The 5305-nt window shown below is 45.7% G+C and overlaps 1 long non-coding RNA gene across 2 annotated transcripts; it reads right to left on the bottom strand.

Moving 5' to 3' along the window:
• Positions 1–1180: 1180 nt before the first annotated feature.
• On the bottom strand, positions 1181–2302 carry LOC119325650. Of its 2 annotated transcripts, XR_005157624.1 has the most exons (3): positions 2080–2302; positions 1768–1905; positions 1181–1670 (listed from the first exon to the last, which is right to left on the bottom strand). It is a non-coding gene; the product is annotated as an uncharacterized LOC119325650 (long non-coding RNA). The 2 variants fall into 2 exon arrangements; XR_005157623.1 differs by having other exon boundaries at positions 1563–1905.
• Between the last annotated feature and the right edge of the window lie 3003 nt (positions 2303–5305).

The following is a 5305-nucleotide window of genomic DNA, read 5'->3' as shown; positions in this document are numbered from 1 at the left end:
GGGGGTGGCATGGCTACACGGTCCGGCGACGGGGCTGCTGGTTCGTGGTGGTGGCGTGGAGGGCCTCACGGTGGTCGACGCACTCATGGTGGCGGTGGATCTGACGTGGCGGAGGTGCAGATGGTTGCGGGCGGGCTGGATTCCGGCCAGATCTGGCCGGATCTGTCGTTGGGGGCCCGGCTGGTGGCGCGGGACGAGGGAAGGGGCTCATCATGGTCGGGGCTCCGGGTGGGGGCGGCGGCGGTTGCCAGTCAGATCATGGTCCCGGCATGGATGTGGGCTGCCACAACGTGGTGGTGGCTCATGGCGGTGGTCTGGATCATTTCACGGCGGCGGCTGGTCATCTCCGGCGGCGGCCCGTCGGTAAGCGGCCTGGGTTGGCCTTCGATCCCTCTCCTCGTCGCTCGGGCGCTACCTTCGTCGAAGGGTTGGCTCTCTCCCAGCTGCGGTCCATCGTTCGTCTCGCGCCCGATGGTGCAGGACCGAGCTCATCTCGCACCCGGCAGCAGGACTGAGCTCGTCTCGCACCCGGTGCCGCAGGACGGGTCGATGGAGGCCATTTTGGCCGGCCTATTAGGTCTCGGAGTTGGGAGCCGCCCAAGTTGGTTGGGGTAGCGGCAGGCCTCAGATGAGGTGGTGTCAAGGTCTTGGATGCCGGGGCGGTGGCCCTGGAGATGGTAGCGTGGTGCTCAGGGGCAGAGCCCATGGCTCGGTGCTGCCCGGTGACCATGGCCGTGTGGGCGGCGTGGTTGCGGGGGTGTGGCGTTCGGTGGCGGTGAATGTTGGCCGGGGTGAAAACCTGTTCTATCTTCGGACGGACCGGCGGCGGCGAAGCTAGTTCCCTTCTTGAAGGCGTCGTCGCGGCTCTCATTGCCCATCGTGTCGCTCCAGGGGAAACTCTGAGCCTCGGGTCGGGCGGTGCCGGCGCTCCAGTGTCGTATCCTTCCTGAAGGCGCCGCCTTGGAGCCCACGGTTCGTCGTATGTGGCTTCATCTCTTCATGGTGGCGTGTTCACGGTCGAGGGCCCTGGCTGCTCTTGTAGTGCTCAGGGTGGTGTTGCTGCGCTCAGCGCCTATGTATCCTGCCTTGGGTGTGTGCATGTGTTGTGGTGGCATGCGTTTGTACCAGGTGTTGATGATCGTTGCTTTATATATAAAGCAGGGGCGAAAGCCTTTTACGGTAACACATCACAGCCCTGAATATAGAGATACAAATAGAAAGTTGGCACGTAAGAAAAGTATAAATAAGGTAGAAGAAACAGAGTGACATAATGATAGCTGTAATGTATCTATAAATTGATTTGGACTATAGTTCATCTAGAGGAGTCCTACAGAAGAAGCAAGCCAAGACATACCGAAATTCCGGTAGCTCGGGATGGAAGATTTTTCTTTCGGAGCACTCCTGGACAGTTTTGACAGGTTAATTTCATATGGTTTTCGCATGTAAAAGTTCCAAGTAACTTAAATATTTAAGAAAAGACATGACCATGTGTTGTGTTCTGATATGGGACTGTATGTAGAAGTGAAACTGCTCACAAATAAGAACATGGGCACATGTGGATAGAGATGAATAAATCCTGTGATACAGGGGCATACATGATCAAGTAGAGTTAGCAACAGGTCGGTAGGTCGGTTCATATGTGTTGATGAGGGTCAATGAGTCCACAAATTCTACATGGAAAGATAATCTGGAGCAATGAGTCACAAAAGCACCCAGCCGTCAAGGTGCAGAAGAGGTGAACTTGCATCATACTGGAAAATTTCTCACCGGAAACAGATATAATTTTATCTTCTGCTGGGAATGAGAACACAATGGGATTGATCCCTCGACGTGGCCACTGACGGAGGCTACAATTGATTCGGAAGCTGCATTATCATCTCATCAGACTACGTTGTTCCTAATCAACTGAAACAAACACAAATGCCCGAATTAATAGACCCCAACCAGGATGAACAACCAGAATTAATTAACCTAGCCAGGAGCAATTGCTGCTGGAGGTGCTGCTGCCGGAGTAAAGAGGATGACGGGAGAGCGTCATGGGACGAAGCAGCTAAAGTGTGGGGAAACCGAAACGTATACCTCCACTGATCGCCGGCGGCGAGGGGCGCATTTCGGCGGATCAGCTTCACGGGACAGCCGCAGCGCCGCGTCGCGGAGCCTCTCGCGCCGTCGCGCGCTCGACGGGACCCTACGGCCGCGTCGCCCGCCCTTCGCCTCGCTGCACATGGCCTCGCCTCGTCCCCCCACCGTGCGACCGCGTCACGTCGCCTCGCCCGCCACCGTGCGACCGCATCGTAGTCGCCCGCCGTCTCGCTCTTTTATTTTCGGAAATACTAAAATCCGAACTTCAGATTTATTGGATTTCTTTTTTTTTTTGCGGGGAGATTTATTGGATTTCAGCCCGAACGTCTTCCGAACCACTTGATTTTTTTTGCACGAATCTTAAAGCGGCAAAAATAGCAACGTGTGCATTTTTTTCTTTCGTGAAAATTGCGAGCCGCCGCGAACGCCTTCACTCTCTTTCTCGATGCCCTTAGGGCATCTCCAGCGACAACCCGCAAAAAAGTTCGGGAGATCACTTTGGATGGGCCGTGGCTCGCTCTCAGCATCCGCCACGCGTCACGCTTTGAACGCTTCCTTTGAAAAAAATACGTGTTTTGGCTTTTAGATGATTTTTTCCGGGTTTTTCCGGTTTCCCCTGGTTTTTCTTAAGATTGAAAAACAAAAATTGAATAAAAAATATGCTAAAAACATTTTTTTTCCTACGTGAGAGGCACGGTCGTGCCTCTCGCAAAAAGAAAAACACGTTTTTTTCCTCCGTGAGAGACACGGATTCACCTCTTGGATGCACGGATTTGCTTTGTGTGTGCCTCTCTGAAAAGGGAAAAAACGTGTTTTCTTTTTTTCTTTCACAAGAGGTACCGATTTGCTTCCGTGAGAGGCACGGTCGTGCTCCTCGGAAAGGAGAAAAGTGTGTTTTCTTCTCTTTCGCGAGAGGTATGGATTTGCTTCACATGGAGGCACGGATTTTGCTTCACAAGATGTACGGCCGTGCTTCTCCGAGAAGGAAAAAATGTGCTTTTTTTCTATGAGAGGCACGGATTTGCTTTTTGTAGAGGCATAGATTTGCTTTCGCCAGAGGCATGGTCATGTCTTTTAGAAAGGAAAAAAATGTGTTTTTGGTTGGATTTTTTCGTGAAAAAAGTTTGTTGAAATCTATAAACATGGATGTAGTTTTGAATATCTCGATATGATGAATCCAAAGATGAAACGGTTCAAGATTTGAACACGCGTTTTGCAAGATAAAACATTTTAAATAAACGAATCTAAAAAAACTCCTAGGTTGCTACAAGTGGCACAAATATCGGTTACATCAATTCACATACATTCTGGGTGCCCACTATAGATAGCTCATGGTCTGGCATAAGAAGAAGGAACTCAAAGACTGCCTCTTCCGCGTGGTCGATTGCACAAGCTTTCTTAATGGCCTCGTGCAAACCCAATCTTTCCCAAACCTCGTTGGCCTTTTGACATAAAAATAACATATGTTTTGTATCTTCAAGCCTGTTAGAACATGATGGGCATATGGACGAAACTTTCATATGTCTATTTGCAAATGTAACGCGACACGACATGAAAGGGTTCCGTGTAAAGTATGCCAAAAAAATCCTCACCTTTACTGGACAAGATAACTTCCAAATCTTACTTCAGATAGTATTGACATTTGGTCTACCCATGCCATTTCTGTGTTGCAATTTTCTCCCATATTGTTTGTTCCATTCGTCCAAATAAGCCGAGCGAACTATGAAACATCCGTTCTTTGTAAAACTCCAAGCAATGAAGTCTGACATGTTATGCATAGGGAGGGGGATGACAAGCACCCTTTGAGCATCGATTGGACACAAAGTTTGTCTCACTAAGTCTTCATCCCATAAATTGGTGACTGGATCGATAAGATCAACGACTTTTGATATAAGTTGCCCTCTTCTAGGGGTAATAATTTTCCTATTTGCCCCGTGTGGGATCCAAGCATATTTTCAAATATCAATATTTTGTCCATTTTCAACTCTCCGAATATATCCATATCTTAAAGAATCCACTCCCTCCATAATGCTTTGCCAAGTAAAGGAAGACCCTTTTTTTTACTCGCATTCATTAAGTCGCCATCGAGGAAATATTTAGCTCTTAATATGATGGCACATAGGGATTCAGGGCTATCGAGCAGACGCCATGCTTGTTTGGCTAACAGAGTCAAGTTGAAACAGTGAATATCTCGAAAACCCATTCCTTCATGACTTTTGGTACACACATCTTCTACCACGCCATCCAATGCATTCTCTTCTGGTTGTCTTCGTTTGGTTAACTTTCATACAGTGTCATACTTGCCGCAACATGTGATTGTGAAAGTGAACTTTTCAAAGAGTGCTCCTTAATTAGTGATTTCGTTAGACCGTTGTTAGCACTCGCAGTTCACACGAGTAAGCAAAACCACAAAAGGGTTGTTTTTCATGAGCTCCTACGTACAGCGCGTCAGGAACAGCGAGTGCACACACCCCCTCCTCCCACACCCTCATGGGCCGGCTTATGTGTGCGGCAGGAAAAGCAAGAAGCTCCTTACTTTTTATTTTGCTTATTTCTGTTTTAACTTTTTTCTTTCTAAAAATAATTCATGATTTCAAAAAATGCTGTAAATTGTGAAATGTTTGTGAATTCAAAAATTGTTCATGATTTTAAAAAAATCATGAAATGATAAATGCTCACGGTTTCAAAAAATGTCCACCGAATTCAAAAAATGATTATGATTTGAAAAGAATGAACATTTCTAAATTTTAGTGAACATTTTTTATGTTGATGAAAAAAAATTACGAGAACTTTCTAATAATGATGAGCATTTTTTGTAATTGATGAACAAGTTTTTAAATCGTTGAACATATTTTGAACTTGATGAACAAAATTTGTATTCAAGAATATTTAAAAAAATGGATGAACAAATTTTGAACTCAAGAAAAAAATTATGAATTTGATGAATATTTTCTGAAAATTAATGGACAAATTTGGCATTTGATGAACATTTTTTAAAGTAGATGAATAAAATTTCAAAAACAGGTTCATGATTTCAAAAACTGTTCACAATTTGAAAGAATGTTCACAAATTTGAACGTTGTTTTCAATTGAATTTGATTAAAAGTTTTTAAATCCAATGAACAAAATTAGGATTCAATGAACACTTTTTATATTGATGAATATTTTTTAAAATCGACGAAAAAAATGAAAAGGTAAAGAAGAAAAAAAAGAGAAAAGAAAA

This window comes from Triticum dicoccoides, chromosome 1B (assembly GCF_002162155.2).
Source record: "Triticum dicoccoides isolate Atlit2015 ecotype Zavitan chromosome 1B, WEW_v2.0, whole genome shotgun sequence".
In the NCBI taxonomy this organism is placed as follows: Eukaryota; Viridiplantae; Streptophyta; class Magnoliopsida; order Poales; family Poaceae; genus Triticum; species Triticum dicoccoides.
This window is presented reverse-complemented; position numbering and strand designations above follow the sequence as displayed.